At 41.2% G+C, this 24,585-nt stretch overlaps 1 protein-coding gene across 3 annotated transcripts in view; it reads right to left on the bottom strand.

Moving 5' to 3' along the window:
• COBL (cordon-bleu WH2 repeat protein) overlaps positions 1-24,585 on the bottom strand; it is a 237,006-nt gene that overhangs the window by 211,365 nt on the left and 1,056 nt on the right. Inside the window, exon 1 of one of the 3 annotated variants that reach the window (XM_064160736.1) lies at positions 24,466-24,534. The exons of 1 other annotated variant lie outside the window; for it this stretch is intronic. The gene's annotated coding sequence lies outside the window, so the exon portion shown is untranslated. Of the gene's footprint in view, positions 1-9,869; positions 9,926-24,465; positions 24,535-24,585 lie in introns of those variants that run through there. One more of the 3 variants, XM_064160739.1, reaches the window with a different exon arrangement.

Here is a 24,585-nt window from a genome sequence, read left to right as displayed (position 1 = left end):
GACATAAAGGTACCTGCCACTGCTAGTAAAGCATATGTACTCCAGGAGACATCTTTCTGCTCATACATTCACATTCTCTTTCTGAGTCGAAAGAGACCTGAAGTGGCTCAAATACAGCTTTCTAAGTTCAAGGAAATTTCCTGATCATTTGCTGTGACCACTTGTTGGTAAAATGGGTGTATAAAACATCATCAAGGAGTATGTGCCTATTTAAAAGACTCTTTTATAGCATTCCTTCTGTTTTCAGAGCCATAGAACTTGTCACGTTTCTCTTGGAAGAGAGAAGAGGAAAAAAATGCTATTTATTCCTACTGATACTGAAGACTTGTATCTCCATGTTGGTAAACATTTGAAAGAAACCAACAGTCGGGTCTGGTGCTTGGCTGCACTTTTCAGAGAGCACATCTGCCTGAACAGACACAGGACCAGTGCAGTGGAGCTGCCGCACGGGGGAGCTCTGCCCGAGCAGCAGGGCCTCCTCCGCCTGAATTTAAACCAAGCCGTAGCAGGCTGGCAACAGCTGCTCGTACCAGGATACTGTAACAGCGTTTTGAGAGGACGCTTCAACTTCTGCTCTTTTAAAGTCTGTTTTCAGTTCCTGGGATTTTATTGTTCACAATGAAAAGCAAATACAAGAGAAATCCCCTCTCCTTTGGTAAAATGGTGCTAATTACACAATTTGAGTTCGAGGAACATCCTCAAATTGCAAAAGGTAAACAGGCACCCCAGGTAACTATGCCGGCTGGGAGGCAGGGGTTTGCAACAACGGTCTGACTTTGTGACAACCCTTACACAAAGAGAATTGATAAATATTTCATTCCCTTGCTATGTGAAATCAGCATAGTCCACTACGTTAATGGAATAATTTAAGCAATGTAATCATCTGCTCCTGCAACGTCTGTAACACACACATCTTATTATCCAATTTCATCTCTGTGTAAAATGTCTGTGGAATTGAGAGCTTGCTTGCTTGCCTTTTTTTTTTTTTTTTAACATTAAAAAAAAACCCAACAAACCAACAACACGTGGAATTCATTACAGGAAACTAGGCACAAGGCATAGAGTTCAAACTGTTTGCAGTTGTCACTGCACCAACAGAACTAAAAACACATACAATTAAAACAGATGTGAATACATACGAAATACATTGATAGCATTTTATTACTAGAGAACGGGAGACCAGTGGATTATGTCTTTATGATTATTTCCTGATTGCAAAGAAAACCCAGGATACAACATTGGCAGTGCTACTCTTCTAAAATCTAGCAGTCCAGGACAGAAAACTGACACATGAATCACATCTTTGGGATGAAAGGCATCAAGAGAGAAAGCATATGAAAGCTGTGTTTGTACAAACTGTATAAAAAGGAAAAATAAGTTGCAGCAACAAAGGCAATAAAAATTAAAGCAAGGAACAGCAAGGAAAAAAACAGACAGACATGGCTTGGCAGATCATTTGTCTCTTTGTGGTGGAGGGGCAGCAGCCCCAAAACTGAGGCTTTTCTATGCCTCTGCATGCCCAGACATGCTCTTTTGCCAGGACCCATGAGGCAGCAAACAAGTTGCATAACACACACACGCCCAGCCCGTGTACCCCTGAGGTCCGGGCAGGTAAACCCCTATCGGGAGGGTCCAGGCATGTCTCTGCTGCCTATTGGGGCAAGGTTTGGCCTATGGCCAACCTAATTGGTCATGTTAGATGTCCAACGAGCCATGAATCTCAGCCCCAGAGCCTATAAAGAGGGGTGCACAGCAGCACCACGTGGTCATTCAGTCCGGTCAGACGATCCAGACCGTGTATCAGTTCAGAAGCTTAGAGCACATAGACTCAGCTCTGATCCACAGCAGCATCCTGCTGCACTGACCTGCTTGCATTGGCCTAGACAGGATCAGGCCTCGCTCACTCGCAAGCATTACAGAGGCTTAGACCTCGTTCATCAATCTCAAGGCGCAGCCAAGCTATCTACAAGCCCTCTGAGAAGCAGAGCACATTCATGCCTGCACCATACATATATGGGGAGCTGAGACCCCCTGCCTAAAGCCTAGAGCTATCTTGATTCATACGGAGTTAAATCTCCCTGCAGCACGGCATAGACCCTGCTTGCCCGGCATAAATACTACTTGCCAGCTATCCTGTAACTCTGGAAAGACCCAGAGCCAGCAGACCCCTTTTCAGATGGTCTGCAGACCTGCAAATGCAGCCTGCTAGCTGCCAGTCTGTGTCAGAAGCAACACGGGCAAATCCTTCTCCTGCACCTGGAATCCTGCCAGATGATCATCCCTGGACACACAGCATCCAGAAGTCGCAGCACCGAAGGCAGAGATCACCCCAGGACAGAAGGTTAGAGAAACTCTATTTACCCCAGAGACTGGGAAGATTGGGAAACTTTATCATCCCTTGCAAGCCAGGACAAATCTCCAGCTCCATCAAGTCCCCAGAGACTGAGGTACATGCTGAGGCAGATCCCGAGGAAGGGTGATTTATGATTAATACTTAAGAACAGCACACATAAGTAAGCTTTAATTCCTTTGTAATATAAGTTGTCTCTATCTGAAGAGCACACACAGTTTCAGCCCTTGCTGGGCAAACACTAGAGCTGTTAAGAGGCATTAAGCCTAAGAATCTTTCTCTCTGTCAATAATTGTTAATAATTTGATATTTCCATTTAACAATCAATCCCTGTAAATATATCCCAAAGCTATTTTCGTAACTTTGCAAACGAACTTGTATTCCATAGTGGTTGGGGGTGGTATAGATTTGTAAATATTAATTTTTAATAAATAATTTTATAAAAAATCAAAACCACCTCCAATTAATTTCTCACCTCCCCCTAATAGGGAAGGAATAGAGAAAACCCCTCCATGACACTCTTTTCCACCACTGCTAAGAAGGTATGCTTACAAAGAACCCTGGAGTACTACAAAGCTGAAAAACTGATAAAAGAATGGGGAAAAACAAAAAACAATTCCAGATGGGAAATGACCAAGAGGAAACAGATCTGTTCTTGCAGTCACTTACACAGCTTGTCCACTAACTGGACTTGCGGAGCTCCTTTCCGCTAAGGCAGAAAAGTATGCAGACTCACTTAAGAGTTTACAGAAGTTTGCTAAAGAGGCTTTGAGTATCTACACACACAATGTAGTCTCTCTGGATTTCCAGGGCTGCATTATAGTATCACACAGTAGCCAAAGCACCTGGAGGGGTTGTTGTCGGTCATTTCAAAGCCATTAGAGGCTTTGGAGTTTCCCAGGCTCTTCTCTTGAGAAGCTGGGGGCGTCTAGCACAGTCTCTGACCTGGTTCTGATTCCTCTTGACTCCCAATTCAGTAGAAGACTTGCAGAAGGGCAGGCAGGATGCAGTGAGGCAGTAGCAGAGAGGGAACACTGAGGCAAAAGCAACAATGGCAGCAGCAGCCTGTTGTCTCTATCTGCTTATCTCTTTTATCAATGTGGCCTGAGACCTAATGGGCCTTTGGACACAGAACAGCCAATCAGAATGGCACTTTGCCAAGCTTGACCATATTAGGTGAAACTATTGCTTACTTTTACCCAAATTTGGGAAAAACAGGCCTTGCAGGAGGCAGGCACAGGCCAAGTGTATGTACCTTGTTTACCACAGGGTGTAAACAGGAGTAGAACAAGTCTGGGCAAGCCAGGGTTCTTAGACTCAGTGGCTCCAGGTTCTTTGTTCTCTTTCCCACAGTTGCTTCTCCTCACAACAGAAGAAGGGAGAGCAGAAAAACATGTCTGGGCAAGCCAGTACATGTTCAGGCCTATTCTGGCCTGTTTAGGCTTACCATGACAGTGCTCACCAACACAAAACCTTATTATTTCATCAGTCACACTTATCCTACAGCTAGAGATCATGAAGCAGTGGTTGTTCACTTTTCCCCAACTTACTCATCTCTGGTTAAATACTTGACTAGATATTCTGAACTCTTTTTCTTTTCTGCTCCAGACAGCAAGATCCCCTGGTAGTGTCAGTGGCTGAAGTCAATCAGCAAAATAATTCATGATTTGTCATGACTTGTCCATATGATGCCAACCCTACTACAAAACAGAAATAACAGAACACTCGTTTGAACATAGGCATTGAAAGAGAGAAAAATCATGCACATTAATACTTTACTGCACTCTGGGATACCCTAAACCAAACTGCTCTTTCTCATTCTACTGTTAGATCTTGCACATAACAAAGCTCTAAACATTGCACTAGCAGAGAAGCTGGAAGATGGACAGAGGGAAAGAGAGCTGACGTCCAGGATTTGAAATACTGTTCTCACCAGCTACTGCACTGGTGCAGAGCAGTTTCTAATACACCCAAATGCAAAATTAATTTAGTCTTGAGTCAGATCTGCAACTTGAAAACTGGAGAACCCTGCTGGCATGCTTCAGTATTGATTCAAAAAAAGAAGCAATTGGTTTTTAATAGTAACGGCCAGGCTTCACTTAGCTACTGGATTGCAAGTTCACCAAGAAAGCACACAGCAGATGAAGACCATGCAAGTCTCCAAGAACAACATATGCTAAAACAAGGATTTGCAGATCCCAGTGAGGTTACAGATTACTAACAGACAAAAAGGAATCTTATGGAATATGTTTTTAATATACTTCATGCTGTTACAAATACATTCTAGAAAAACCACTGATATTCTGCTATAGGCAGAGCAGCCTCGATTCCGTTAGTCTGATTTAGTTCTGGGGAAGTGAGTTTCATATTCCTTTCCATTACCAGTCTCGTCTCAGATTAAGTAGAGAACACTACCATTTCAGAAATGCTCCTTAAGTTTTTGTCTGTATATAAAATTCATAGCCTCCAGATGCCATATTCTCTAAGACAATCTGTACTTCTGTATTTTATGATGATGAGCCATCAAAAAAGGATTGACAGCTCAGTATCACCTATTCCTAAACAACTGTCACAGAACATAGAACACATGTATGTTGCTTTCTCAGACTTAAAAAAAAGGTCTAAAATGGTTAATGAAATGGTATTCTTTTATGTTGTTTAAAAAGATTCAACCACAAAAAACTAAAATCATAGCTTTCTATAGCAGTGTCACCAAGAGACACTGGACAGAAATTACGCTTTCCATTTTGTGGTACTGGATGATCTCCCACACTAACTATCTGTATGCTTTTAGAATCATAGAATCAGTCAGGGTTGGAAAGGACCACATGGGCATGGCCATAGGCCAGGACACCTCACACTAGATCAGGCTGGCCAGACCCTCATCCAGCCTGGCCATAAACACCTCCAGGGATGAGGCTTCCACCACCTCCCTGGGAAACCCCTTCCAGGCTCTCACTACTCTCAAGCTGAAGAACTTTTTCCTAACATCCAGTCTGAATCTACCCATTTCCAGCTTTGTTCCATTCCCTTCAGTCTTACCACTACCTGGCTTCCTAAAAAGTTCCTCCACAGCTTTGTTGTGGCCCCTTAAGATACTGAAATGTCACAATAAGGCCACCTTGGAGCCTTCTCCTCTCCAGACTGAACAGCCTCAACTCTCTCAGTCCCTCCTCACAGCTCCAGCCCTCTGGTCATCCTCGTGGCCCTTCTCTGGATACATTCCAGCACGTCCATATCGCTATATATCCTATCCATAGCGGCTCCAGAACTGGATGCAGTACTCCAGGTTGGGTCTCACCAGTGCAGAGTATATCAAGACCGGCAAATGAAACCACCTCTAAAGTCTATACTTTCAACTACCCTTTCCAGCCAAATCAAAATCCCATGTACTTTGAGGATCTAAGATGTATAAAGCACATGAGTTATTATAAGCAGCAGTCTGCTTTTTAACAGCTCCCTTTGTGACCTCATCACTATATTTCAGCACAAACCTACAAGATTGCATCTGTACCTACCCAGTTGCTAGGGTAACTTATACAAAAGTGGTATGAATTTGAAAATCACAACTGAATTGTGGGTGAAAAAGTAGAAGGGCAGACTTCCTCCTCTTGTTATCTCAGGCAAATTGCTATACATGTTTCTTCAAATACAAAATCCAGGCAGGTATGCTACTTTCTAAAATGATCCATATGAGGTTGTATATTTGTGCTATTTTTATTTTCAGGTGGATATAGTACACCATGTGATCTACCAGAGAGTGAGTTTTGCCTGAGATCACTCCAAACAGCAGCTTAATTCAAACTGCATAAGTATCATGCCTCCTTCATTTACTTTCCCAGGACAATGAAGGAAAAAACCCACTTTCTTAGCAGGACCAGAGAGCCCTGCTTTGTTTTTCATGATATTCCTTGCTGATTATCAATGAGTCTTTGGTAGCTACATCACAGCTTCTCTGTCAGCAGTTTGCAGGGATATGAAAGGGAAGTGATCATTTCCAGGGGGAAAAGGAAAAAAAAAAGGAGAGAAAGACCTGAAAGCATATGAAATGTATTGGAGAAAGCAATTTCCCAGTTAAAGCTGCAATTTCCAACAGCAAAAAGCACCACCTTTGCTTATCTGTGGCAGATTCCTACTGCATGGTCAGAGTCTAGGATAATAGTATTAGGAAATCAATAAAAAACCAAAGACATGCAGTCTGAGTGCCTGCTTCTCCTTTCTGATGGCAGTGATGTACTCGAATGAATTTTGCTCATTACTGTTGTTATTTTAATTTAGCCTCGCAGTCCCAGAACCATGTAATAAATCTGCTTCAGTCACAATCCATCCACAACCATCAAGGTGCAAAGTGGGCACAAGAAGAGATTCTCTCTGCAGGACCAGAGTTCACAGAGTTATAGTATCTGATGTTGTGCCTATGTGTGTAGAATTTTCCTGTCCTGAGGACATAAACTCATGAACTGACTCCACTTCTAAGTCTAACCCTTGTGTAACAATTCTAATTTGCAAAAAAGTTGTACAAAAATATACACTAAGGGAAAATATTTCCCACTGCAAACCCAAAGTAAAGTATTTACTGGGGGGAAAAAAGAGGCATATACAACATTTAGATGTACAAGTAAATTTTTTCAAGAGGCTGCTCTAAGTTGTACCTGATTCTATAGCAGCTCAGGAACTAGATTAATGGTAATGGAGGCACCAAACCACCATGCATTTGCTATGATTTTCTGTGCTGCTTCTCTCCTAGGAGATGCAGCACTGAAGTAGTCCTCAGGTCATTGCATAAACTCTATAGGCAGACTTTACCTCGATCAGCCATGTCCAAGGAGGAATCTATTTTAACCACAATTTCAAAGCATGCAGAATTTGACAGAATGTGGAGGCACACATATGGGTAAACAGTTTAATTTCAAGTGCCGTTTAAGTTCATGCCTTTGTGATCTTAAAACGTCTGTTATGCAGACTCCTTAAGTAACCTTGCTGGCTCTTATGCATAACCCAAACTCAGGCCTGAAGACCAAAGCCTAAGACTGAAGAGCTTGACCTTCCAGGCTAGCTCCCACAATCTCTAGAGATGCTTATTTATGAGAAATTCTAAACATTTTTTCCACATGAATATAATTATTTTAAATTAATATGTTTTTATATTAAAATGTTGTATTAAAGGTTCACATCACTTTAAAAAAAATTAGTGAGTTCTCTGAAATCACCCATTGAGACTGAAATACTCCTGATTTACATGTATATAAATTAGCAAAGTGTGAATCTTTCTTCCATATAGATGCAACAAACAGAATTCTACTACAAAACTACACAGGGGTGATCCCAAGCTTTACAAATCATTCATGATATTACTACATGTCATCCATGAAATTAGATGCACTTGAAGATGATGCACACTGACATCACAGAATTAACCAGGTTGGAAAAGACCTTTGAGATCATCAAGTCCAGTCTAATACCCAAAACTATCTAATCAACTAAACCGTGGCACTAAATGCCACATCCAGTCTTTTTTTTTAACACTTCCAGGGATGGTGACTCCACCACCTTCCTGGGTACCCTGTTCCAATGGCAAACCACTCTTTCTGTGAAGAATTTTCTCCCAACATCCATCCTAAACTTCTCCTGGTGCAGCTTGAGACTGGAGCCTGGCAGAAGGGACCAACCCCCACCAGGCTACAACTTCCTTTCAGGTAGTTATAGAGAGCAAATTTAGCACAGCTTTGCTTTGGTGTTTTCTGTTGTCTGCATTCTGGCATTACCAGGGAGTTAGAGAATCACAGAATCAACCAGGTTGGAAAAGACCTCTAAGATCATCGAGTCCAACCTATCACCTAACCCTTCTAACTAAACGATGGCACTAAGTGCCTCATTCAACCTCTTTTTAAACACCTCCAGGAATGGTGACAGGTAAAAGAGAACTTGACCAAACAGGTCCAGAATATGTAAGTCCTATTTATGGAAAAAATGTAACTGTTTGAGAATTGGTTAACACATTGGAAATGGTCCACTTTCTGGAGAGCGATCAGAATCACATGAAGTCCTGTAACAGAGAGATCCACAGTCTCCCAAGCAGAGGGCATGCAGTGCATTGTCATATTTATATCTGACATTAAACACCAGACACCTCCCAAAGCTTCAAAATGAACATGCCAAGTACAAGACAGCAGAAATTAATACGGCATGAGTATTTGAATAACTACATGGTTTTACAGTAATGCAAAGGTTATTCTTTGTTTTGGCTTAAAACATGTCGGAAAACCGCATGGAACTGCCATTTAGAAAAATTCTGAAAGCTCAAACTATAAAGAGTTGAACTAGATTACCTGTACAACTCTACACAGAATCAGCCCCACTGCTCTCCAAATGCATTATACAGAAAAATCTTCTTTGCTAGTGATAAAGGCTCATAGTAAACTGCTCTATGGGGGAGATACTAATTACTTTTTTAAAGTATTACACTACATTAAAAAAGAAACAACAGCAACACAATGAAACAGCAGGCAAAAATCAAATCCAAACACAAAACTCATAGCTGCTATTGGCTTGGTGATCACAAAGAACTGCCCAATTCTCCCCCTTCTCCATCAGACCTGCTGCACAACAGACAGTGGTCTCACCCAGCGTATCAGCTAACGCAGAAAAACATTCCGAATCTCCGCTAGAAAGGAGTATATTGTCCAGAGGATTTACACTAAGCAACTCTGCTTTTCCATTAAGGCTAAATTACAGTCATGTGTACAAAGATGGAAAAGCAACTCCTTGTCAAAAGGCAACTAATGAATCACGCTCCTTAACTGACCTGTAAAAAAAGTTACCAGAGAGTAACTTCTTTTCTTCCCCCTCCCAAAATAAAACCACCTCCATGCACGTATTTGGAAATAAGTAACACTATATGATACGCAGTCATAAAGACTGTTCTACCACAGACATTAACATGTTAATTAAAACTTGATACTGTGTGTGCACATACACAAAACCCAAGCACTATCTTCACCTTTTGATGACAATTTACATGGGCTTGACAGTTATATTTTTCTATATTTAGGCCATTATAAATAGCCCCTACACAGTCCAAAACTGGTTATGCTGGTTTGTTTTTTTCTTGGGCCTCTGAACTCCAGCTGAAACCCACTGACTTTGACTCGTTTCCTCTTTCATGTGGATACTTAATTCCTAGGGAAAAGAAGGGAAGATCTAGTCTAGGTGTCAAGTTGCTTATCAGAAAAGGATTCACAAGTGAAAAGAAGTTGCTTGAAAGTATCTTCTTCGTCCTTCCCACATTAGTAAAGTCTTCAGCTGGAGATCCAGTTTGTACATCCCTCTCTGGAAAAGCCAAGAAGCCTATAAGTGGGGTCCTGTCAGAATCTTCTTGGCAACTTGTGGAGCCTTTTCTGACATCTTAGCTGAAAACACTGCTGCCAGCCTCAAAGCCTTAACTTCTGCATGACCTTCAGTCAGCTCCTGGCACTGGAGTGCAAATGCCAGTGGAAGGCAACTGAACAGGATACATCACCTTCATTCTGTTGCGTGGGTGTGCTGACATGAGTTTGGAGGAGGTTCATCTACAGGGGGGCTGTTCGTTTTCCAGGGGTTTAAATCACAGTCATTATCTCAGAATGCCACAAGCTCCCTTTGTTCAGTATAAATTCCTGGCAATGACAAGGCTGTCGCTGGTAGTCACGCTGTCATCAGGAAGGCTTCTTCCCCCCTCTACAAGCCTTTTTTCCCTGATTAACAAAGAAATCACAAAGTATTTTGTTTAACGCTAGGGCCACAGTATCCATGTACCATTTCCATACCTAGGAAAAGGAATCATTGTCACCAAATCGACAAATGTGGACAAATACCCCAAAATATGTTGTGAGAAAATAGTGACTTACATAATCCTTGGCTTAAGGAATAAAGAAATATATTGGTTTCCAATATAAAACAAAGCCAGAGAGATCCCCCTGGTGATACCCAAGCCCACACTATTGAAGTGGGAAAGGTGTGCTGCGGTTGGGGGGCCATGTAAAAGCAGACTGCCCACACACTACAGTAAATATTTGCATAGATTTCAAAGCACATGAGCGAGAGTGGTAGACAAATTACATTTTGTCTCCCAAATAAACAGCACAGTCTGTGGAGTGCCCTTTCAATGAAAGCAAGTTGCCAGTCACTCCACAAATAAAAATCCTCATGGTTCCATCCTTTCCCTTTGAGTCACAAGTAAAGAGCAACTAGATGCTAGAAATTCTGAATAATCCACACACCCACGCTACACAAGTCCAAAGAAGATCGTTTTCCAACAGACATTTGTGGACTTGTTACTAACGATCCAGCTGCTAATTTAGCATCTGCTCTTGTTCTCGGGTTACCAGCAGGTCCCTCCCTACCCCACAACCCTGTTCTGAATGAGTCAAACTCACGCACGGCTTTGCTTCTTTAAAATACACAAGTATATTTAGTAACAGTAAGCGACTTCACATGATAAGGAGGCATGGTTCAGATTAAGCAGGTAAATAAAAATCAAGTTCATCAAAAGCAGGCTTCATAAAAGTATTTTTTATTTGATCATTTCAGAAAGGGCTTGGAAGAGAAAAACATGCTTTGTATATTAAAACAATCTGGAAGAAAAAAAATTCTCACCTTTCTCTATGTGGCAATTTGCTGCAGTTTACTTAAACTAGTTTGTTTTTTATGAAACTAAATCATGCAAGAAATTATATGTGGTTTTGCTATATATAAGTGAAAAGTCTCATATTGACATAAGTGCTTTTTCCATTCATTTACTGAAGTTAAAACTGGAAAAAAAAGTTCATTCAGACTTTGAAACATTTACTTTCGGCTCTGCTGGAAAATGAAACTGCTACCAACAAAGACAAGTTCTGAACCTTGACTGAAGACTAATTTAGTTTTGAAGATTAAAATATCCCTGCTCTTTGTATATTACATCCAATTTCACTCCTAATCCTGAACGCCATGACTTACATAAGGGTAAAGCTACACAACATCCACTTCTTCTGACTATTAGGAAGTTTTGAGATTGGGTGAAAAAGTAACATATGGAAGTACTAAACCAATGTAACTCCACCTACTGTGACAAAAATAATCTAATAAAATGAACATTAGATGTGACTTAAGAAGAAAAGCAGTTTTCCCTGGGAAAAAATAAGTGCATTATCCCAAACTCAGTTGCCTCATTTTTCACTGAAATACTGTTCAATTAGAACATATCTTTATACAAACCATAATAAAGGTGGCACATTATGAATTACAGACTGATTTAAGCATAGAGAGACTCTAAAATAGTAAATTAATTGATGTTATGTGGCTTGTAAAAAAATGTATGTCATTGCAAAGATAGGTGTCAGAATGCACTTTTATTGCCTAACTTGAAAGACGCTGGAATCTGACTAAGCAAGAAAATAAAATTTCTATCTAAATCCTACCTCCAAGCCTAAATTTAAGGTTTTTAAGTGTGTTGAAAAATTTACATGTAAATTATTACTATATCTACACAAGTTTATTATTTTGTGAGCACATTTTGCCCTCCCTCCCCCTTTTTTTTTTTCTGCAGCACATGAAATCATAGTGAGAGATGAGAGCAGAAAGAACTGGGGGGGGGGAAAGACAAGTGGCTTCAGGAGTGATTTACATAGCTGTGTATTTCTAAACTTTTCCTTTATCACATGCCTAGCTGTGACTTTATACCTGCTCCCTGGCTCTGCTGGATTCAGAACTTTCTGGGCCGCTGCAGCAGGAAGGACACCATTAGACATCAAAACACCGCTGAAGCCTACCTATGGAGCCACAGCTTTGCCAGAAGCTACAGGTTTATACATGAGACCTGGAAGGACCAAAGAGCATAAGACAAGCAGAGTGTGGTCATCAGACAGAAAGCCACAGCAAAGGGACTTCCTTCAAATGTTTTTATAATGCAGCCCCCAAACAGTGATAACTTTACTCCAGATATAAATTTAATTATGCAATCCTCCTGTCATACCACAAAACTAGAAACTCACAAGAGACAAGTGAAAAAAGGGCAGGAGGAGTACAGTCCACTATCAAGGAGCAGTTTCATTTTTCCCAAGTGTTTTCTCTAAGTTAACACTATTTACTTTGAGCTCCCAGGGATATAAATGTATTTTTAGGAAATTGTAATGAAGCCATGAAGAACCAAAAATCACAGCTTATGAAATCTGCAGGCAGTAATGCCAAACTACAGAAACACAGTGACTGTATCTTGTAAGCATGAGGCTATACAGGCCAGTATAGAATTTGAGGCAATTTAAAGTCTGCATCACATGGCAACACATCTGCACCCTAATAAGCAGCAATAAAATTGGATATCCCTCAGTCCTCATTTTCCATATGTATTTTGAGGAACACAAGTCACCTCCCAAATTTTGTTTCAACTCAGTACTACTCTCCTAAATACATAAAATATGATCAAGGAATCCTTAGTTTCCCCACATAGAGTGAATTTCTTCTGTGGTCTGTCAGATTGTTACCCTCATAAATCCTTCCACGATTGCAACATTTGTGGGTGTAAATAGATTGCAGAACAATTCTGGAAGGATTGGCATAGCTGTACAATGGGATGGACATGCTGGCTCCAGAAAGGTCCCATACAGTAGCATTTATTTCCAATATTACTCAACTCATGTTGCCCAAAGCACAGCTTTTAATCTCCCATCTGCAACTCCACATGAAATATGGACACATAAAATTAATTCAGAGATGGGCTAAACTTTCAGAGATTCTAAAATAGTCACACAGTGGTTTTCAAATGCTGACAGAGCCTACCAAACCAGTAGGATCTCAGAACAATGTATTTCTTCCTAAGAGCACTAAAAACAGGTCAGTGCCACAAGCCCATTTACCCACTGCTACAAAGGTTTGCTAAGTGACACAACCTGTATGCAAGGACTAGAGCTGTGCATGAAGCATCCATATCTTTATCTTTCTTCACACTGCTTCTAAGCAGTTGTGTATGTACTACTTACCAACATCATGCAAAGCAGCCTCCAAAACACCTCCTGTGTGGACCTTTACACCTATATAATTTAGTTATGAAGAACTGAGGTATTTTCTGTCGTAAGCTCTAAGGAACAAATCACAGGCATCTCAGAAGGCACAAGAGGAACACAAAGTCTCCAATTCATTTAGTTCCACAAATTCCATATGAATTTTTTTCTGGTTGCTAGCACCTAAGACAGCATTTTAGTTTTTGGGTTTTTTTAAGTCTCTTCACTGCATCACTGTAATGCAATTGAATGCCACTGAACTTACTGTTTTTCTTCCTACCCAGTGACAGTATGATTGGATAAAGGAAAATCAGCACAGGAAATTGAGAAAAAGCTCTCTAGGGACTTTTAAGGTTAAAACCTTAAGCAATGCTTGATGAAAGCAATGCAATGCAGGAAACTCCCTGCTGCTGACTTGGAGTTCTGTTTTCAAATAAACAGTGCTTATGAACGATTTCTAAATATTTGAATACTGTTTTTGTACAGATACAGCCAGGTGCTAAACAGGGCATGAGAGGTTTCTTTGCCATCCGAGCTTCTGCATTCTCCCAGTTAACTCTGCCTACCCCCTTCCTGGCAAAGGTGGAAAGGAAAAATCAATTTCCATGATTAGTGACATTTTCATTACCACCTGCTCAGGAAAAAAAAAAACCTCACAGGCTAGATTATTTCTCTGAAATTAATCAAAAGGCTGAAGCACAAAAGGTAACCTACAAATGAGAAGCAAAAGTGCTTGTTCCCTTTTTCAGTTTGGATCATTAATTGGAAGCACTGATATGTACCAGAGGTTGACACGCTTGTCCTCTCAAAAAACGTCTGAACAGAGCTCTGTCCCCAATCATTACATGTGGCCTCCAATTCAAATTTGGTAGCTAAATTTTGCACATTAGACCACTCACGTTAAACCAGCTTAATATTTTATAAACAGTACAGATTTGCTTGTCCTGTAAAGCTGCAGCTAAGTGGGAATTTAAATGTAGAAATAACAACTGAAAACTTCATATACAGCTATTTTAAAAGGGTAATATCCATTCCTCCCTCCCCCTAAAAAAAGTGTTACAAGTTTCTTTCCAGGTAAATCTAAGATAAATTGTACGATACAAAGTAGATTAAGACCTTCTTCTCTCTCAATTTCAATACTAAATTGAATTTTAAGATATCAAATTATTCTCAGGTAGCAAATTAGTATATAAATAATTGGTAATGCACTGCAAGCAATATTTCTTTCTAAGTAACTCCTTATGAAAATGAAGGAACATGGGGAATTCACAGTGCTTTTCATGGCAAGAAACCCACAGCATCTGTATGAACAGGTTTGATACTTCGGGCAGTTTTGTATTTGTAAAATATTTCCCAGTAGACTTGGATCTCATTTTCAGTAGTAGAAAGTATGGTACCTAACCACTTGAATGCAGAGAGATTTCATTCCAAAATAACTATGGCTAATTTGAGAATACCCAATAATAAATACTATGTACACAGGTGAGCAGTATTCTTCAATAAGGCTGGTGTAATGGTATGAAAAGTTTTAGACTTTTCCAGCAAATATTAGCACTATTTGGTGTTATGAAAAGAACAAGTGAGAACAGAACAAGTGACCTTCTTATCCTTAGCCAGTATGAACAATCTATTGCTAGTGTCAAAAATATTTAGCTGCAATACACTAGTGAAAAGATAGCACACTCAAGTTTACCATCATGTGAAGAAAGAAAAGCTACCACAGGTGGAGGATAGAGTGGAACGGAGGCAGTGAACATGGTATACTCGTGCTCACTGTCCTGCATACTAAACAGGTCACACAAATTCAAGCTGCTTTAGGGTACCTCGCCCAAGTTCCATTTCCAATACTGCATTAAACAATTAAGCACTGTTTTTGCAGCTCGGTATTATTTGGCAAGGACAAGCAGAATCTTCACTTCTGTCCCAAGAGAGTCCAATAAACCATGAGAAGAGCCAGACTCTCAGGATCTGTCTATCCCCTACTAGTCGCTTTATGCAAACTCTTTTCTTATTTTTCTGGGGTTTTGTTTGGTTTTTTTGTGGTTGTTTGTTTTTTTGTTGTTTGTTTTGAGAGTTTGTTTGTTTGAAGGGTGGGTTGTTTCATTCTTAAGAAAGATAAGAAAGGCTGAAAGAAAAAGAGGGGGGAAAAAAGAAAGAAAAAGCACGTATCTAAGAAAAGATTAAACACCCCCTCCCCCCAGTTTGCCTTATATATGGCTGGAGAAAAATAAACCTTTTAAAAAATGGAAATAGCTGAGGCAGGAGAGGGAAGACTTTGTATTTTCATCCTGGGATCAAGTGCTAAAATCCTTTGAGACATTATTTAGTAATTGCAAAACAGACCTACCAAAAGCAAAGAAATTAAATAGCAGCTTGCATCCACTGACTCCATTATTTCCAAAATGCTCAATTTGTTTTCTTCAGAAAAAAGAGCTCTCTACCAAAAAATAACCAAAGTTCTTTAGAAAAGTAACATTTCCTGATATCTATGAGGTTGAAAAATGGGTAAATACTAGTTTAAAATATCTAGCTGGTCTTTTAGAAGGATATTATTTTGGTGTGTTTTTTTTTTAACAAACACATGCAAGCATTGGAAAAAAATATTTAATAACTGCTAGGAAGTTTGCTTAGCAGATAGGAAGAAAATCAATTTTACTTTTGGCATGAAATGGTTCAGTCATTGTCATATAGCTCTAAGACTGTGCCTAGGCAATCTCTTTTTAGATAGCTCATTTATGAAGTTGGTATGATCTAGAAAACTAGATGTAATGGTTTAAATCAGAACAAAATGGGTCAAACCAAACCAGTGGGTTAACCTGCCTATTTCTATTTTCCCAATACAGAAGTGAAGGAACAGTAACACATAAAAACTCAGGATGAAGACACACACCAAAAAAAAAAAAGCGAGATAAGAATAGAGTTTCCTGAGCTAAACTGGAAAAACATGTTACAAAATGCACAATTACTTTGCAGGGAAAGCATGGCGCAAAGCAGCAGCAAGCAGCAGCAAGCGAGCCAAAAGCCCAAGCTAGAAAACTACTCCTCCATCCCTCCTTGTCCCACCGCCATCCCAGTGGAAAGAAACAACACCCAAGAATCAAGAACCCAGAAGCAGCCACTGGAACAGGAAACCTCCCATGTTACAATCTGAACTTCAAGTTTCATAACACTTTGCTCCAGCCAGTACTTTCATTTTTGAAGATGACATGACTGCAGCATGGTATGACTAACAGCAGCAAGTTCAACTCATTCTATGACACCATAACGGACAAAAAAAGACCAATTTATTATGTATAACTGCAGTGTAACATTTTATCTTCCTCCTACTTAGGAGTAATTTTGGAAAAATCCATAAATCTATGAACTTCAGGAAAAAACACTGTTCTACAATTACCCATGTAATAGGTGGGGCATAGTTCTTGTCTTTTGTTTTTTCTTAAGTTTGATCCTGGAGTCTCTATCCATCATGCATGGATAAATCTGTGCTCGTCTTGCTATCTAAGTTTGGATGTAGAAATATCTTCTGATTTATGAAAGCCCTGATGGAGTTCACTGATGATGTACTGAGACAACCTGCTTTCTCCCCAGCATCCCTGTGCCTGGCTGACCCTGGGCTAGTCCATTACACCATGCAGCTGCGTGCTGCAGAATCCACTGCTTCCCTGTCTAGCATTCACTGAGGATAGAAACTGGTCCCATTTTGTCCCTCTCTGAACAAGGCAGTACCCAAAGAATTTAAGATGTACAATAGACCTTAATGGGCCAGAAAAAAAGCCAGAACAAAGATTGCCTGTCACCAAAACCCAAGGTTACACACATTTGACATTGTAACATCATTTTAGTATGTAATTTTGCTCTGTGTTGCTAAGAAATGACCAAGTGACTCTCCACTTCAGCACAGATGAAGAAAGAGAAGTAATTAAAAGCAGCCAAAATAAATAATTACAGTAATTACAACATTGGCAGCTCAGCAACATGATCTCACGTACTTGTAGCTGTAGTTAATCACAGAATTGTAGAATCAAGCAGGTTGGAAGAGACTTCCATGCTCATCCAGCCCAACCTAGCACCCAGCCCTAGCCAGTCAACTAGACCATGGCACTAGGTGCCTCATCCTGTCTTCTCTTGAATACCTCCAGGGACAGCAACTCCACCACCTCCCCGGGCAGCCCATTCCAATGCCAATCACTCTCTCTGACAACAACTTCCTCTTAACATCCAGCCTAGACTTCCCCTGGCACAACTTGAGGCTGTGTCCTCTTGTTCTGTTGCTGTTTGCCTGGCAGAAGAGACCAACCCCACCTGGCTACAACCTCCCTTCAGGCAGTTGTAGACAGCAAGGAGGTCTGCCCTGAGTGTCCTCTTCTGCAGGCTGCACACCCCCAGCTCCCTCAGCCTCTCCTCACAGGGCTGTGCGCCAGAGATGATTAGAGGACTGGAACACTGTCTGATGAGGAGAGGCTGAGGAACCTGGGACTGTTCAGTCTGGAGAAGAGAAAATTGAGAGGGGATCTAATAAATATTAATTGTAGCATTTTTTGACCACCAGAGAGAGTTTTCTAACTCACACTTCATAACTGAACCTGTCAGAGGACACTGCCAGTGCAACACACAAAGCACAACTTAATATGCAAACATCAGATTGAATTTACAGGGTCTGCAGCAAGAAATGTTTTTTTTGTCCCACAGACATTCTCAATCCAGAAGACCAAGTAATAACAAAGGTACATAAACAGAACAAACACCCCTCTATTCATTTTCTTTCCATTTCTCACATTATAAAGTCTACTCAGCTTGTTAGCTGGAGGACTTACAAAACCAAAAATATGTTTCTGGTGAGAGGGTACTAAACTAGCTACAAGATCACAGCATGTTAAGGGTTGGAAGGGACCTCTGGAGATCTTCGAGTCCAACCCACCTGCCAGATCAGGACCACAGAATCTAGTACAGGTTGCATAGGAACACATCCTTGAAAGCCTCCAGAGGAGACTCCACAACCTCTCTGGGGAGCCTGTTCCATTGCTCCATGACCCTTACAGTAAAGAAGTTCTACATCATGTTGAGGTAGAAATTCCTGTGCTGCAGTTTACATCCATTGCCCCTTGTTCTATCACAGAGCACAAGTGACAAGAGGGTGTCCATTCCTTTTTGACACCCAGCTCTCACATATTTATATACATTCATTAGATCTCCACTCAGTCTTCTCCTCTCCAGACTAAAAAGCCCCAGGTCTCTCAGCCTTTCACAGTATCACAGTATCATCAGGGTTGGAAGAGACCTCACAGATCATCAAGTCCAACCCTTTACCACAGAGCTCAAGGCTAGACCATGGCACCAAGTGCCACGTCCAAGTGGCACCAAGTGCCACGTTCCTAATAGTGGACATGCCCCAGTCCCTTAATCATCTTTGCAGCCCTCCATTAGACTCTCTCAAATAGATTCCTGTCCCTCCTAAACTGGGGAGATCAGACCTGGGTGCAATATTCCAGGTGAGGTCTCACTAAGGCAGAGCAGAGAGGGAGGACAATCTCCCTCGATTCGCTGCACACACACTCTTCTTAATGCACTCCAGGATACCATTGCCTTCTTGGCCACAAGGCACACATTGCTGTTCCATGGATAAACTGTCACCCACTACATCTCCCAGGTCCTTCTCCATGGGCCTGCTTTCCAGCAAATCACCTGCTAACCTCTACTGGTACAGTTTATTGTTCCTTCCCAGGTGCAGGGCTCTGCACTTATCCTTGTTGAACCCCATTAGATTCCTTTGCGTCCAGCTCTCCAGACTGTCTATATCTCGCTGAATGGCCACACAGCCTTCAGGTATATCAGCCAAGCCTCTCAGTTTGGTACTGTCAGCAAACTTGCTGAGCATACACCATCCCCTCATCAATGTCACTGATAAAGATGCTGAACAGGACTGGAGCCAGCACTGATCCCTGAGAGACTCCACTACTTACACTTCTCCAGCTGAACTTGGCACCACTGACCACCACTCTTTGCACTCTATTGTGTAACCAGTTCCTAAACCATCTCAGTGTCTGCTCTTCTATCCCACACTTCCTGAGCTTGCTCACAAGAATGTTACAGAAGACAGTGTCAAAAGCCTTGCTAAGGTCAAGGTAGACCACATCCACTGGTCTCCCTGCATCTACCCATTCACTTATGATACCATAGAACACTATCAGATTAGTAAAGCGTGATTTCCCCTTGGTAAATCCTGATAATCTTCTCTTTCAAGTGCCTAGATATAACCTCCAGAATGAGCTATTCCATCATTTTTCCAGGGATGGAGGTGACACTGATTGGTCTACAGTTTCCTAGAACCTCTCTCTTGCCCTTTTTGAAGACTGGAGTGATATTGGCTTTCCTCCAGTACTCAGGCACCATTCCTGTTTGCCATGATTTTGCAAAATTCCCAGAGAGGTCGAGCAGCAACATCAGGCAATTCTTTCAACACTCTTGGATCCATCTCATCAGGGCCCATGCACTTGTGAATATGCAGTCCGTGTAACTGATCCCTAGCCAAGTCTTCATTGCTTAGTGGAGAGCCTTCCTCCAGGCTTCTTCTTCATCCAGGATTTGGAGTTCGCAGAGGCTGGTCTTGGGAGTAAAGATTGAAGCAAATAAGGTATTTAGCAACTCTGCCTTCTCTGCATCTTCAGTTATCAGGGCTGCCACCTCATTCAGCATTTGTGGTGTGTCAGAGCCATCACAGCGTGGCCCTGCTACACAATATTTGTGACTCACTCCTTGGCACAGACTAAGTCCCTGGCTCATCGCTAACACTCTTACGCTGAAACTATGACAACAATACACCATTCCCAGAATCACTTACTTAATGATAAGCAGCATGGCTCACTGGGCAACTAACAGATCTGGAAAGACTCTATATATTAAGAGGATTAGTATGTTAATAAGGGTTGTAATTTCCATTAGCTGGGAAAGCAACTACCTTTGAAAGACACTTAAATCACTAATTTCTCTGGAAATACACATTTTAAATCTTTTCCACCTCGCTCTAGTGCAGCATCCTGAAATTCACTGTAATAGGTTCAGCTTGCCAGATACAGTGCTGAGCAAAGTCTGTCCCATCAAAACATAATTATTGTCTTTTGTAGAGCAGCAAAGTGTTTTCATAAAGCCAAGCAATCTGACTTGGATGTAAACTTACATGAGCGAAACCTGAAGAAAAACAAATCTGTAATTGCAAGGAAAAGACATGGAGTACAAAAGTGACAGGCAATAGTAGGAAAGAGAATGTTCAATTTAACCTAGCAGTGCCAAAAGTGGCCAACAAGGTGGGAAGAATACAAGAGATACCAACAGGAAAGAAAATAACGAGAGACAACTGAGAGACTGGAAGGCTACGTTGTAACCAGTGTTACACAGATGTTCACACAGACTTTCAGTGGACAACAGTGCCCTCCAGCCTCTACCAAACAAGCTTTACAAATAACATCCTAAACATAATAAAGAATCCCTTTCTATTCAAGCGTAGATCTGTATTTTTCACAAAGTAAACCTACTTAACTATATCAAGTAGGCAAAGTATAACAGGAAAATGTTTCAATGAATTGAGATGCATGTACCTTGGAGTTTGCTTCCCCAAGTTCTGCATGTATATATTACTGATGGTTCACAGCCTTTATCATAGGATCACTTAAATCCAGTGGTTAAGTCAATCCAAAGCAGGTTTACTAACCAAAGAATCACAAAGAATCATAGAATACATCTGGTTGGAAGAGACCTAAAAGGTCATCCAGTCCAACCCTTGACCTAGCACTGAGGGTCCAACACTAAACCATGTGCCTAACCACCAGTCCATCACGTTGCTTAAGCACTTCCAGGGACTCCACTAACTGCCCTAGGTAGACCATTCCAATGTTTGACAACCCTCTCTGTGAAGAAATACTTCCTAACATCCATCCTGAACCTCCCCCGGAATAGCTTTGTAATCATTCCTCTTGCTTGTCATCAAGAAGAGGCTGGCCCCCTCCTGGATCCAACCTCCCTTCAGCTAGTTGGAGAGAGAGATTAGGTCTCCGTCAGTCTCTTCTTCTTCAGATCCCTCAAACAGTCCTCATAGGTCATGTGTCTCAGGCCACTCATGAGCCTCGCTGCCCTTCTCTGGACATGCTCCAGCACCTCAATATCCTTCCTATAGTGAGGGGCCCAGAACTGAACGCATTACTTCAGGCGTGGCCTCACCAGTGCTGAATACAGAGGGAAGATCACCTCCCTGTTCCTGCTGGCCATTGTGTTTCTAATACAAGCCAGGATGCCTTTGGTTTTCTATGCCACCTGGGCACACTGCTGACTCATACTTAGTTGACTGTCAACCAATACCCACAGGCCCCTCTCCAAGTTACAGCATTCCAACCACACATCCCCATGTTCACCAAGGGATTGTTGTGATCCAGGTGGAGGACCTGACACTTGGCCCATCAACCTAACCTGTCCAGACCCTGTTGTAAAGCTTCCCTACCCTCTAGCAGATGAACATAGCCACCTAGCTTGGTGTCATCTGAAAACTTACTGAGGGTGCAGTGCAGTCAATCCTCTCATCCAGGTCATTGATAAAGATACTAAAGAGGGCAGGTCTGTCTTTGGTAGTACTATAAGGCCCTGTGAGACAGGGAAGGAAGTTGAAGTACAGAAAAAAAAATAGGTCCTACTTAAAGAAAGTGTTCATAGATCTTGTTTAACATAAAGGCTTTCTCCACACTTGTCAGACTCCAGAACTTTTTGGTGCTCAGACAGTAATGCATGGAGAAGGACCCAAGAATTGTTGGTTTCCATAAGAAGTACTTTCAGTGACAGTGGAAGATTCTCTGTATGTTGTAAGGCGCCTGATGGAGCAGAACAGAACTGATCATTTAACTGATCATTTTGGGCATGAGCCTCCTGTGCTACTTATGATCGGTGTATATCTGTTGATGCCATACAGTGGTAAAAAAATTAATCAATCAAGACAGTCAGAGAAGCCTTTCTGCCCTTTCTAATTAAGGGCAAATGCAGACACCAAGATAGTAAATTTTACACAAGTGTTATTTCTTTTAGAATCCATTGCATGATCACAGAATAAATTCTAATTTCTGCTGCTACTGATTATCTCAAATTGAGGACTTGGTAAAGCTTTACAAAACTTGTGCCTAGGAATTATTCATAATAAAATTCCTGGTGCTGAAGCCTACAATTATTTTTGAAACTATGAAATGAGAAAAACCCTGCACCATCAGCAAACTGCAGTTTTCCTCTGCCATTTAAAACAAACCACAAAAGAAAACACACACAACAGTATCCTGCTTTTAAATACGCAGTTCTCAATAAGCCATGTCATGAAATATACACAGACAATTTTTCTGTGTAAAACACACAGAAGAGCTGCTCTATCCTGTACCAAATGATACACTACATTTGTTCACTGTTTAACAAGTAAAACTCATACCCTTGCTGTTAATGATTTACATAGAGCCAAAACAGCTCTGCTCAAATCTTGTTTAAAAATTGTCAGTTATTTCAACCTCCATTCCATAACTGCAAGCTAACCCAATAAATAAGCTGGAAGCAGGCATAGTTTTTTTCCTGCCATTAAATGAAGGTATTTCTGCCACAGCGTCATTAAAAACTAGCGTTCCCCAGGCACACTCCACATACACAGCCCATGTTGGGATTCATACAGGAACTTATATGGACAGACAAAGCTATCCTCTTGATGCTAGTCCTGGCAGATTTCCTCATTGAGACAGTCCCGTCTGAACAGGGAGCAAACATCCACCAGTTTCCAGTACGGATGTTAGCAGTGAAGCCTACCGCTAAGATCACGGGCACACCCAGGGTGGAAACCTCTAACTTTCAAGAAAGGTAACAAGGAGTATTTCAAGGCTGAAATCAGCTCAGCTGAAACAGACAGGCAGTTCCTGTCACTGCAAAAAACAGTATTGCCAGCAGCCTTCATCCGGAGGTGGATTCTCACCGACATGTTTTGCTACACAGTGCAAAAAATGTACTTACAACTGGATTCAGCTCCTTGAGCTGTATCAGGAGGGATCCAACTGAAGTTAATGAAGTTACTGTAATTTCTGCAAATATATGTGATATCTGAGCACGGCCACAGACAGGTTATGCAGATGAACTGGCTAGATAGGATTAAGGAGTTTTGTTCAGAATTGGTCTCAGACACTAGTGCTCACCTCTGAGATGCACTAATGATACACTCCTTGTTGCAATTCAAGCTCATTAATGAATCTTTGGATACCTACCAATCAAGACAATTTTTTAATAAGCCCTGCATCCCAGAAATGCTAGTTACTCATCAAGGAGCATATGTAAATTGGCATCCTAGACCTTCTCTTCATCAGGATTTTAGAAAACAATTATAGTATTACATCAACTGCCAGAGAGGGGAGATATATCTGCTGCTTTCCATAGAAGGTTAGCTTAAATGGCCATGAGAAAAGAAGCTCATTTTTGCCAGAATTAGGCACTTCATTAAAAAAAAAAAAAAAATCCAAAAAGCAGCACTATGCTCTGCAGATCACAGAAATGTGGAATGTCCATGTTTTAATTACCATAGCACTAGCAGTGGCATCTTTTTCCCTCCTTGCCCCCATTCCACTTTCTGAGTTGGCACTGTAAGTCTCCCTATCAAACACAGAAACTAAGCAAATTAAACCTAACAAAACTATTGTACCTCACTTGCACTTACTTTAAAGCTGTTTTCTATTTAGTTGAAAATTAATTTATGACAAAACCTTAAAAAAAAATTAAAAACACATTAAAAAATGCTGAAGCAATCACAGCGTTTTTCAGTCCGTGCAGACAGCGTGAAGTAGAGCAGCAAATTGCAGTGTGGGGCAGGACAGCTCTTAAAACTTGCCTATCTTCTGCTGTGGCAAAAAAAGTAACTAAAGACTTCATCTTGCTGCTGGTGGTGATCTCGTCGCTTAATTAACGGACTAACAAATTCACTGCTGTCATGTTCTATCTCTTCTCTAAAAAAAAAACCCAAACCCAAACAAACAAACCCACACAACCAAAAAAAAAACCCCAAAAAAACCAACCAAAAACCCAAAACCGAAAAAACACTACCACCACCTGTGGTTTACGGTAGGGATGAATCCTATTTAGCATTAGTACAGCGAACACGGTGCTCGTCACCAGCGGCAGGAGACTGGGGAAGCAGTGGCCGGCACTGGCTTCACTAACTGATCTCGG

This window comes from Pogoniulus pusillus, chromosome 21 (genome assembly GCF_015220805.1).
Source record: "Pogoniulus pusillus isolate bPogPus1 chromosome 21, bPogPus1.pri, whole genome shotgun sequence".
NCBI lineage: Eukaryota > Metazoa > Chordata > Aves > Piciformes > Lybiidae > Pogoniulus > Pogoniulus pusillus.
The sequence above is the reverse complement of the archived record's forward strand: the minus strand, read 5'-3'. Positions and strand labels throughout refer to the sequence as shown.